Source organism: Rana temporaria, chromosome 3 (genome assembly GCF_905171775.1).
Source record: "Rana temporaria chromosome 3, aRanTem1.1, whole genome shotgun sequence".
NCBI lineage: Eukaryota > Metazoa > Chordata > Amphibia > Anura > Ranidae > Rana > Rana temporaria.
In genome coordinates, this window is record NC_053491.1 from 210,573,717 (window position 1) to 210,586,811 (window position 13,095).

At 42.0% G+C, this 13,095-nt stretch overlaps 1 protein-coding gene across 12 annotated transcripts in view; it reads left to right on the plus strand.

The window, feature by feature from the left end:
* The window catches only part of PPFIA2 (PTPRF interacting protein alpha 2), a 480,721-nt gene that overhangs the window by 335,237 nt on the left and 132,389 nt on the right, over positions 1-13,095 (plus strand). The gene's annotated exons all lie outside the window — the stretch shown is intronic.

Sequence of the window (13,095 nt, forward strand, 5' to 3'; positions counted from 1 at the left end):
GATCGCCCATTTCTATTAAGAAATCTGGAGAGCTAGATGCAATGCAGTGCATCTCTACTTTGATTCTGGCCAGCTAAGGGTCATGTTCCACAGGCTTTAGCTGTGCTAAAGGTGGACTTTAATCAAGAATGAATGTTTTTGTTGAAACTCAAGAGACAGGAACCAGAAAAACTGCCCACAATAAAGATTTCCCTTCACTTCTTGTCCTTCTGACAACTATAACATTTTAGCTTTCCCATCATTTTTTGCCTCGTTGACAGTGGTCCTCATGATGAACAGAAAGCATCTCCCCAGTGGCAAGAGAAACGTTCGATGGTTCCTAGTAGTGTCCTTTTGTAATTTTTTTTTTTATTCTTTCTTTTTTTCTTTCCAATAAGGGTACACAAAGAAATCACATTTAAAATACATTCAACATTACATAAACATAAATAACAAAAATAACAACATTAACAACATGGGTCTATCCTACACCTCCTGGTCTTTCATCTCTTTTTCCTTTTCTTTTCTAACATTTTATTTAGTTTTAGACAGAGCAGGAAAAGGTCAGAGCCTCTGGTAAGTTTTTTTTGCCTTCGGTATTCCTATTGGGACGGATTTCCCTCACTTCCTTTTGGGAACAGGAGACACAGACAAAATCAAAACGCACATTTTTTTTTAAAGGAAGAGGATAAACGCCTGACAAGGTTTTATTTTATGTCATTTAATTTTTATCAATGCTTTTTTTTTCCTTGTAACAACCACAATATCAATTTATTGTACAGTATGTGCTTCAGAGGCACAGGGAGTGAAAGACAGAATTAAAAGCATTGCATATAACTGAATTTTTTCCACTATATACAGGGTGGGCCATTTATATGGATACACCAAAAACAAAAGTTGGATTCAAAATGGTCGACTTCAAAATGGCCACCATGGTCACCACCCATCTTGAAAAGTTTCCCCCCTTACCTATACTAATGTGCCACAAACAGGAAGTTAATATCACCAACCATTCCCATTTTATTAAGGTGTATCCATATAAATGGCCCACCCTATATATATATATATATATATATATATATATATATATATATATATATATATATATATACAGTACAGACCAAAAGTTTGGACACACCTTCTCATTCAAAGAGTTTTCTTTATTTTCATGACTATGAAAATTGTAGATTCACACTGAAGGCTTCAAAACTATGGCTATCACAGCATCTTGCAGCGGCATGCTATTCCATCCGGTTTGCGTTTAGTTGGACCATCATTTATTTTTCAACAGGACAATGACCCCAAACACACCTCCAGGCTGTGTAAGGGCTATTTGACCAAGAAGGGGAGTGATGGGGTGCTGTGCCAGGTGACTACCTCTTGAATCTCATCAAGAGAATGCCAAGAGTGTGCCAAGCAGTAATCAAAGCAAAAGGTGGCTACTTTGAAGAACCTAGAATATGAAATATATATATGTGTCTTTTCCGACGAGTTCCTCGGTCGTGTGTACGAGGCCTCAGAAACATACCACAGCATGTATAAACACATGCCTAAATCAGTCACCTTAGTCCAATCACAATGAAATGTGTCATGTAAGATGTCAATTGTCCCAGAACATTATGGTAGCTGTGAAAGTTTGTGAAGGTACCCTAATCTAGTTACATCATTCTTCTCCTTGTTTTTTGATAGTGGAACTTGGTAAAAAAAAAAAACACAATGTTTACACCAATGTTTCTCAACTCCAGTCCTCAAGTGGTCATGTTTTCAGGATTTCCCTCAGATGAAACAGCTGTGGTAATTACTAGGGCAGTAAAACTGATCAAATCACCTGTTTAAGATAATGGTAAGCCTGAAAACATGACCTGGCGTGGGTAATTGAGGACTGGAGTTGAGAAACATTGGCTTACACTAATCAGTTGACTTTTGCCTTTCATTTTATATCTAAAAAACAGGTATAATTTTTAGTCTGTAATTACCATTTTGACTTAGCCTTCACATTTAGTTTTTTAAAGTGGTTGTAAACCCACTTTTTTTACTTTTACCTACAGGTAAGCCTATAACAAGGCTTACATGTAGGTAAGGAGAATATCACCTAAACCTGCACAGTTTAGGAGATATTCCCCTCGCAATGCGCCACGGCGCATGCGCAGGGGGGATCTACGGCGAAAGCAGGGCCAGATTAAGAACATCATGGGCCTGGTGCTGAGGATTTTGGTGGGGCCTTTTAGGCTGCATTCACACCTCCGCGACAAGTAACGCTGCGTACGCGGCGTATTTTGCCGCGAATAGTGTAACTTTTTTTTTACAAATCCTTCCTATTGCTTTGTATGGCCGAACACCAATGCCGCCTGAAAAAAAGGGTCCGGGACTTTTTTTCATGCCGCAGGTGTACGGCGTCTATGAGATCTGAACCATCTCATAGACAGCAATGGGAATTCTCCCCTCCAGCGGCACGAGCGGCTGGCGTCGGGCGTTTTGTCGCGGAGGTGTGAATGGGGTGTAATAAATAATAAATAAATGCGTGGGAATGACATGAACACAGCCCAGCCAAGGCAAGTGACCAAAGGCACAGAACCCAGAAGGTAGACCGGGTGAAGATGGAAGCGCCCGGGCCCCCGCCTGATTCATCGCAGCACTGGAGGGCTCAGTCTGAAAATTGAAGTGTACACTAATGTGCTAATATGCTGTGCATACTTGTATGTTGTGGCATAACCTACCCCAGGGCCTCTAAAAAGTAGTAATGTCAGGAAAGTTTACTACCGCTTTATTATCACAGGATCCCAGGAGCCTCTCATGGGGCCCCCTACTGACCCGGTGGACGGTGGCCTAAGTGCACAGTTGCCAACATTTAAAAAATATTTTCAGGGCCACTTTTTTATATAAGTGCTATATTTAGAGTAGCTGAGATCCCAGATGTTCCTCTATACATCATAGTAGTAATCACAAAATGAAATGAGTACTAATAATGGGGCAGAACAAATATGAGAACTGAGATTTCCTTTAGTTGAACTAACAAAAGTGTGTCCATTCTAGAGCTGGTAACATTGAGGATATTCAGTATAATTTTAAAGAACTGTTTTTGTGGGTAAGCGACATAGGGGAGGAGTATGGACGGTATATAAGTGGGAAGTATGTGCAGGTGAGGGAGAGGAATGTGGAGGGTCTAACAGTGGGCACTATGTACAGGAGAGGAGTACAAAGGGTACGGAAAAAAGCACTATGTACAGGAGAGGAGTGTGAAGGGTATGACAATGGGCAGTATGTACAGGAAGAGTGAGGGGGTATGACAGAGGGTAGTACGTACCAGAGAGAAGTGTGGAGGGTATGATGGGGCAGTATGTACAGAAGAGGAGTGTGGAGGGTATGACAGTGGGCAGTATGTACAGGAGAGGAATGTAGACGGTATGATAGTGGGCTCTATGTATAGGAGAGGAGTGTGGAGGGTATGACAGTGAACACTATGTATAGGAGAGGAGTGTGGAGGGTATGACAGTGGGCACTATGTATAGGAGAGGAGTGTGGAGGGTATGACAGTGGGCACTATGTATAGGAGAGGAGTGTGGAGGGTATGACAGTGAGCAGTATGTACAGGAGAGGAGTGTGGAGGGTGCGACAGTGGGCACTAAGTACAAGAGAGAAGTGTATGACAGCAGGCACTATGTACAGGAGAGGAGTGTGAAGGGTATGACAGTGGGTGCTATGTATAGGAGAGGAGTGTGGAGGGTATGACAGTGGGCACTATGTACAGGAGAGTAGTGTGTAGGGTATGACAGTGGGTACTATGTATAGGAGAGAAGTGTGGAGAGTATGACAGTGGGCACTATGTACAGGAGAGGAATGTGGAGAGTATGACAGTGAGCACTATGTACAGGAGTGGAAGGATATTTAGGGACTGAGTAGTGGTTAAGCGGGTCATACATGGATTGAAATTACGCCAATTATGCAGAGACCAGCCATAGTCAATCTATGTATGGGCTAGCTGGTTTTACACAAGTCAATCTATTAATCAACTTGAGTACAACCAGTCTGTTTTTTTTTTCTTAAAACAATCAGTGCTGCCAGCTAAAGTTAGCAACACTGATCATTGTACGCACTGGCAGAACACAATAACACTGCAGGAGTGATTCCCCCATCCACAGGTCAGCAGGTGAGAGGGTGTGTGGGGACAGGCTGGGGAGAGATACTAGTCAGTGGCTGGGTAGGCACTGGTAGTATCAGAGCCAGATACACACAGGTTACATACGCCACGATTGTTAGAGCGAGAACAATAATTCTAGTACTAGACCTCCTCTGTAACTCTAAACATGTAACCTAAAAAAATGTAAAGCATCGTTTAGGATACCAAAAAAAATTGTGCTAACTTAACTAACTGTTTTTTTAATGAATGAAACATTTTTTTTCCAAAAAAACATGTTTGAAAAATTGCTGCGCAAATACCGTGCTAGAGCTGCACAATTAATCGTTAAAAAAATCGTGATCTTGATTCAACCCCCCTGACGATCTTCAATGCAGAGTTTGCTGATTCTTTCATATAACAAGTGGAGAGACTTTCAGCTGTCAAAAGAAAATATCTGGGCAGTCTGCCAAGTTTTTAACAGGAAAAAATTGTAACTGACACTTCCTTCTTAGATCAAAGGGATACACTTCTGTGTGTAAAGAACAAATCTGGGCAGTCTGCGAAGTTTGTAAACAAAATGAAACATTGTAACTAACTAACATTGTATCTAAATTTAACCACTTAAAGTCCAACACTTGTTTCTTAAGTTAGAAAGCAATATTATTTGCTAGAAAATTACTTGGAACCGCCAAACATTATATATATTTTAGCAGAGACCCTAGGGAATACAATGGCTATTGCTGCAATATGTTATGTCACACTGCATTTTCCCACTTCAATGAATAATAAAAACCATAAAAACAAAACAGTGAAGTTAGCCCATTTTTTTTTTTTTTTTTTTAATGTGAAAGATGATGTTACGCAATCGTGAGAGAATCGTGATCTATCTTCTAAGCAAAAAAATTGCAATTCTCATTTTAGCCAGAATCGTGCAGCTCTATACCGTGCAACATAAAAAGTGCAAACACCACCATAGAGTAATTTTCTAGCAAAAAAACAAATGATGATTTTTACATGTAGTAGAGAAGTGTCAGAATTGGCCTGGGTGGCAAGGGGTTAATTACCATGAGTAATATACAAATATTTATTATAAGCACTGTGATCCTATCAGTCTGCTGTAGTGTGTCAGCTTGTATTTATATTGGCCGCTCTGAATGTAGCTTCTGACAGGCTGTGCAAGCAGGCCCGTATCTCCGGGACCATAAATGATAGCCGTCCCATATTTTAACCAGTTGTGGGGTAGCTATTCCCATGCCTACCCCCAAATGTGGGGTTTCTGTGACCTCTGGTCATCGAGCTACAACCCCCCAAATTCGATCTTAGAAAAAAAAATCTTAAAAAAAAAAAAAAAAAAAATTGTTTTTTTTTTTTTTTTTTGGGCAAATGGGCCTATCTTGAGAAAGGGGCCTGGAGCTGCAGCTCCATCAGCCCCATTGTTAATCCGGCCCTGGGCGAAAGGACCAGCAGCCGCCGGACCTTGCCGAGTTTTAAATCTCCCGCGCGCACGAGTGAGGTCATCGCCGCTCCAGCCAATGACAGCGCTGGAGCGGCGATACCCAGAAGACACGCCGAGGCAAGATGAAATCTCGCTCGCCGTGGACCAGGTAAGTGCTACACACCTCGTTCCGAGGTAAGTATTTCATAATGAGCTAATATGCGGTGCATATTAGCTCATTATGACTTTTGCCTTACAGGAGAAAAAAAAAAAATAATTTCATGCGGGTTTACAACCGCTTTAAGGGTTGGCTAAGTGGTTAACACATCTGACTTGCAACACTGGAGTACCTGATTTGAATCCCGGTCAGGACACTATCAGCATGGATTTTCTTTGTATTTCCTTTTCTTGTGTGGGTTTCCTCCAGATATTCTTGTTCCAAAGACATGCTGGTAGGTTATTTGGCTTCATTTCAAATTGTCCCCAGTATGTGTGTGCATGTACACTATCTTTGTATGTGAAATAGGATGTGAATGTACAATATGTAAACACTGTGTAAACAGGGCCAGATTAAGAACATCATGGGCCTGGTTCTGAGGATTTTGGTGGGGCCTTTTAGGCTGCATTCACACCTCCGCGACAAGTAACGCCGCGTACGCGGCGTATTTTGCCGCGAATAGTGTAACTTTTTTTTTACAAATCCTTCCTATTGCTTTGTATGGCCGAACGCCAATGCCGCCTGAAAAAAAGGGTCCGGGACTTTTTTTCATGCCGCAGGTGTACGGCGTCTATGAGATGTGAACCATCTCATAGACAGCAATGGGAATTCTCCCCTCCAGCAGCACGAGCGGCCGGCGTCGGGCGTTTTGTCACGGAGGTGTGAATGGGGTGTAATAAATAATAAATAAATGCGTGGGAATGACATGAACGCAGCCCAGCCAAGGCAAGTGACCAAAGGCACAGAACCCAGAAGGAAGACCGGGTGAAGATGGAAGTGTCCAGGCCCCGCCTGATTCATCGCAGCACTGGAGGGCTCAGTCTGAAAATGTAAGTGTACACTAATGTGCTAATATGCTGTGCATACTTGTACGTTGTGGCATAACCTACCCCAGGGCCTCTAAAAAGTAGTAATGTCAGGAAAGTTTACTACCGCTTTATTATCACAGGATCCCAGGAGCCTCTCATGGGGCCCCCTACTGATCCGGTGGACGGTGGCCCTTGGGCAGTGCCTAAGTGCACAGTTGCCAACATTTAAAAAATATTTTCAGGGCCACTTTTTTATATAAGTGCTATATTTAGAGTAGCTGAGATCCCAGATGTTCCTCTATACATCATAGTAGTAATCACAAAATTAAATGAGTACTAATAATGGGGCAGAACAAATATGAGAACTGAGATTTCCTTTAGTTGAACTAACACGAGTGTGTCCATTCTAGAGCTGGTAACATTGAGGATATTCAGTATAATTTTAAAGAACTGTTTTTGTGGGTAAGCGACATAGGGGAGGAGTATGGACGGTATATAAGTGGGAAGTATGTGCAGGTGAGGGAGAGGAATGTGGAGGGTCTAACAGTGGGCACTATGTACAGGAGAGGAGTACAAAGGGTACGGAAAAAAGCACTATGTACAGGAGAGGAGTGTGAAGGGTATGACAATGGGCAGTATGTACAGGAAGAGTGAGGGGGTATGACAGAGGGTAGTACGTACCAGAGAGAAGTGTGGAGGGTATGATGGGGCAGTATGTACAGGAGAGGAGTGTGAAGGATATGACAGTGGGCAGTATGTACAGGAGAGGAATGTAGACGGTATGATAGTGGGCTCTATGTATAGGAGAGGAGTGTGGAGGGTATGACAGTGAACACTATGTATAGGAGAGGAGTGTGGAGGGTATGACAGTGGGCACTATGTATAGGAGAGGAGTGTGGAGGGTATGACAGTGAGCAGTATGTACATGAGAGGAGTGTGGAGGGTGCGACAGTGGGCACTAAGTACAGGAGAGAAGTGTATGACAGCAGGCACTATGTACAGGAGAGGAGTGTGAAGGGTATGACAGTGGGCGCTATGTATAGGAGAGGAGTGTGGAGGGTATGACAGTGGGCACTATGTACAGGAGAGGAGTGTGTAGGGTATGACAGTGGGTACTATGTATAGGAGAGAAGTGTGGAGAGTATGACAGTGGGCACTATGTACAGGAGAGGAGTGTGGAGAGTATGACAGTGAGCACTATGTACAGGAGTGGAAGGATATTTAGGGACTGAGTAGTGGTTAAGCGGGTCATACATGGATTGAAATTACGCCAATTATGCAGAGACCAGCCATAGTCGATCTATGTATGGGCTAGCTGGTTTTACACAAGTCAATCTATTAATCAACTTGAGTACAACCAGCCTGTTTTTTTTTCTTAAAACAATCAGTGCTGCCAGCTAAAGTTAGTAACACTGATCATTGTACGCACTGGCAGAACACAATAACACTGCAGGAGTGATTCCCCCATCCACAGGTCAGCAGGTGAGAGGGTGTGTGGGGACAGGCTGGGGAGAGATACTAGTGAGTGGCTGGGTAGGCACTGGTAGTATCAGAGCCAGATACACACAGGTTACATACGCCACGATCGTTAGAGCGAGAACAATAATTCTAGTACTAGACCTCCTCTGTAACTCTAAACATGTAACCTAAAAAAATGTAAAGCATCGCTTAGGATACCAAAAAAAATTGTGCTAACTTAACTAACTAACTGTTTTTTTTAATGAATGAAACATTTTTTTCCAAAAAAACGTGTTTGAAAAATTGCTGCGCAAATACCGTGCTAGAGCTGCACAATTAATCGTTAAAAAAATCGTGATCTCGATTCAACCCCCCTGACGATCTTCAATGCAGAGTTTGCTGATTCTTTCATATAACGTGGAGAGACTTTCAGCTGTCAAAAGAAAATATCTGGGCAGTCTGCCAAGTTTTTAGCAGGAAACATTGTAACTGACACTTCCTTCTTAGATCAAAGGGATAAACTTCTGTGTGTAAAGAACAAATCTGGGCAGTCTGCGAAGTTTGTAAACAAAATGAAACATTGTAACTAACTAACATTGTAACTAAATTTAACCACTTAAAGTCCAACACTTGTTTCTTAAGTTAGAAAGCAATATTTTTTGCTAGAAAATTACTTGGAACTGCCAAACATTATATATATATTAGCAGAGACTCTAGGGAATAAAATGGCTATTGCTGCAATATTTTATGTCACACTGCATTTTCCCACTTCAATGAATAATAAAAACCATAAAAACAAAACAGTGAAGTTAGCCCATTTTTTTTTTTTTTTAATGTGAAAGATGATGTTACGCCGCAACAATCGTGAGAGAATCGTGATCTATCTTCTAAGCAAAAAAATTGCAATTCTCATTTTAGCCAGAATCGTGCAGCTCTGTACCCTGCAACATAAAAAGTGCAAAGACCACCGTAATTTTCTAGCAAAAAACAAATGATGATTTTTACATGTAGTAGAGAAGTGTCAGAATTGGCCTGGGTGGCAAGGGGTTAATTACCATGAGTAATATACAAATAATTATTATAAGCACTGTGATCCTATCAGTCTGCTGCAGTGTGTCAGCTTGTATTTATATTGGCCGCTCTGAATGTAGCTTCTGACAGGCTGTGCAAGCAGGCCCGTATCTCCGGAACCATAAATGATAGCCGTCCCATATTTTAACCAGTTGTGGGGTAGCTCTTCCCATGCCTACCCCCAAATGTGGGGTTTCTGTGACCTCTGGTCATCGAGCTACAATTCCCCAAATTCGATCTTAGAAAAAAAAAATAAAAAAAAATAAAAATAAAATTTTTTTTTTTTTTTTTTGGGCAAATGGGCCTATCTTGAGAAAGGGGCCTGGAGCTGCAGCTCCATCAGCCCCATTGTTAATCCGGCCCTGTGTGTAAATTGCCAGTGCAAATATATACGATTTTGGACATTTTGGGGTTGATTTACTAAGGGCAAATATACTCTGCGAGTGCAGTTGCTTCAGAGCTTAGTAAATGAGGTACAGCTTCATCTTGCAAAGATAACCCAATCACATGCATGAAAAATACAAAATAAATGCGTTTTTGCGTGCACGTGATTGGAAGCTCTGGAGCAACTGCACTTGCAAAGTGCACAGTCTATTTGCCTTTAGTAAATCAACCCCTAAATGTCTTCCACGCAAGGTTTGCTGAACAAATGTTGCCTACATTGTACAAATGGCAGAATGTTGTTTGAACATTCAGAAGATTTTGTGATATTCAGTATTTGAATATCTTTTAGGTAAAACATTGTTCTGGCAGTTCATTGTTAATAATCATTGATGTTCTGTTTCTCGCTTCTCATGGGGTGTTTTTTCACCTTCTCTCACATGCTTCATACTGGAAGCTGTAGTTCTCAAAGTGTTGGAAAGAGCTGCGAAGTTACCTGTAATGCATGAACATTTGCAGATGCATATAAAGCTTAAACTTTATGTTTTTACACCTCACAATGTGTTCATTATGAAAATGCAAGCATCTAACAGTGTGCGTGGCAAGTTGCACTGAAATTTTGCTTTTAAAAAACAAAAGCTAGGGGGGTCAAGATTCTTAAAGTGGATGTAAACCCAAATTTTTTTTATACATTTTTTTTATAATTTTTTTTGATGTCACAATGTACAGAATAAGATTTCCCATCACCTGTGCCCAGTCTTGCCACACAGAGTTAATCCAGTTTTATTGTTCAGTGAAATACAACTGACTTACAGAGAGAAACCTTAGTCCGTTCCGCCCCCTTGCTGTGAGTGACAGGTTATTTACATATCTCATGCACTAGCCTGGAGACAGGCATTATTTTTTAATTCCCACCCCCACTCCTTTTCTGAAGTCACGTGGTTACTTTTCTGGATTTTGACTGGATGTTAGTGATCATAGCAGAATTTAGTGTAAGGAATACACAGGAAAAAATGCATGTTGACAAGGGGAGTGAAGAGGAGGGCGGGGAGTCTACTGACATCAGGACTCCACCCACCGAGCTCCAGACAACAGATCCACCCACAGAATCTGCAGTTTTTCAGCTCTTATAACAGACAGAGGGGAGACATTTGACAGGTAGGCAGGCATGTATATCCTTATAGATCAGCACTATGGCAGTAGTTTAGAAAGGATGTGAGTGGGTTTACATCCACTTTAAATTATTCATACATTTATTCTGGGACTCTGATGGTAACCCTGCTTTAGAAATCTCAGATCTGCATACCTGCCATAGTCTATAAAAGGTGTCCTACTCTCTCTGCCAGTTGCCAACCTACCAGATTAAAATTTACTGACACGACACCCAAAATTTACTGGCACCGATACGTTTTTACTGGCATTTCCAAAATTACAGTTTTAAGTGCAAATTTCAGTATTTAGGCTACAAACAAATACAATATGCAATTACCAATGTGATTAAAGGTAGATATTAGGGCAAAAAACATAGGGCCAGATTCACCAAAGAGATACGATGGCGTTTCTCCTGATACGCCGTCGTATCTCTGTTTCTATCTATGCGACTGATTCATAGAATCAGTTACGCATAGATATCCATAAGATCCGACAGGTGGAGGGGCGTGGTCTAGCCGGTAATTGTTTTACACTGTCGGATCTTAGGATGCAATACCGCGGCCGCCGCTGGGTGGAGTTCGCGTCGTAAACCAGGTATGCAAATTAGCAGTTACGGCGGATCCCCGACGGATTTTCGCGTTCGCTACATCGCCGCTAGTCTAGTTTCCCGTCGCAAATTTAGTCGTCGTTTTGGGTGCCCTAACTTTAGTCAGCAATTGTATTGCTGTCTAAAGTATGGCCGTCGTTCCCGCGTTGAAATTTTAAATTTAACGTCGTTTGCGTAACACGTCCGGGAATACGGAAGTACGCTACGCACGTCGCCATTCGAAAAAATAACGTCACGGCGCGCAAAGCACGGCGGGAGGTAGGAAACGGAGCATGCGCAGTAGGTCCGGCGCGGGAGCGCGCCTAATTTAAATGGCACACGCCCATTTGAATTGGCCCGCCTTGCGCCAGAGTAGTTTTCATCGCAAGTGCTTTGTGAATCAGGCACTTGCGATGAAAACTTGCGGCAGTGTAACGTATCTACGATACGTTACGCCGCCGCAGTTCTATGTGAATCTGGCCCATATTTCTTATTTTATAAATTGATATTGATATTTGATAAAGTAAGTAGCTTAGGGACAGGGCAAGAAATTAGAATGGGAAATTTACTCTCACAGTGACACTGACAGCAGTATGCAGCAGCAAAGATGATGATGACACCTCACCGCCACAACACATTCCCACTAGAGTCACAGTGACAGTCTCTTTCCCCACCAGGTGGTCCCTTCAGTCTGCAGTTCAATCAGCAATGAGAGTCCCACTCCTGGGTTGCCTTGTTTCCATCCCACAGACCCGCATTTGAGGCTCTGGCCTCTCCACTCAGCTCCCTTGCACCATGACATCAGATGACACGATCAGCCACCTCCTCTGCCAGACCTGCCGAAACACAATGTAGCAGGCAGTCGGATGGTTTCGGCTGGCTCAAAGCCATATTTTTTTACTGGCAACCTATTCCTGTAACTGGCATTTACTGGCAGGAGAAAAAAGCTATTGCCAGTAAAAATACTGATGGTTGGCCAGTAGACTCCACCTATTACTAACATTAATTTAGGGTGGTCTGACTCTTTAGAACAGGGCTCAAAATTTCAAGTCCTGAGCTCCTAGCCAGGCCTTAAGGGTTACTCTCCACCAGTTGCCCCACCCAACCCCTACACTGGCCCGCCTCTAAACACGCCCTCATAAATGATCTCATGAAATAACACTGTTGAATGTTTTATGCAGAATTAATTTACAAAGATAAATATTAACAACAACTTTAACAATATTAACATAAAGCATATTTCATTGATCTGACTGTGATAAATAATATATGGATAACAAAAAAAAGCATCTGGAATGCATCCGGAAACGCTTAAACACACATGCAGAAACACATCTGGAATGGATCTGGAGGACACTTTTGTGGTGTGAACGTAGACTTAAATCCAGCCTCCTCCTCCTAAAAAAAAAAGGATGAAAATTGTGTCAAAAATTTTGCATGTCAAAAACGCATCAGTTCACAATAGAATACATGGATTCCATTTTTAACAGAACACATGGGAAAACGCAAAAAGTAGCACAAGCACAACTTTCTCAAATTGTGCCGCACCAAACCACATGTGGCCTTGGTGGCTGCAACTGATGCGTTTTGAGTGACATTGGAAATTAATGGAACCACGTGCGTCTCTCAAAGGCAGCAGATTCATGTGCGGTACAGGAAACAACTTGAGAATGCACCTTTGCCACAATGCATTCTAGTGTGAACTGGCCCAACACTATTTAACAAGCAGTGCAGTGTCAAATATGGAAAAGCAATAGCACAGGGGGAGGGTCCCTGACAAAAATACACTTTTACTAAATTTTGCACTTTCTGCTCCAGCTATCATCAGACCGGATTTAAAGTATGCCATTGACATGAGAGGTTGTAGTGCAGAAGAAGAAATCCCTGACC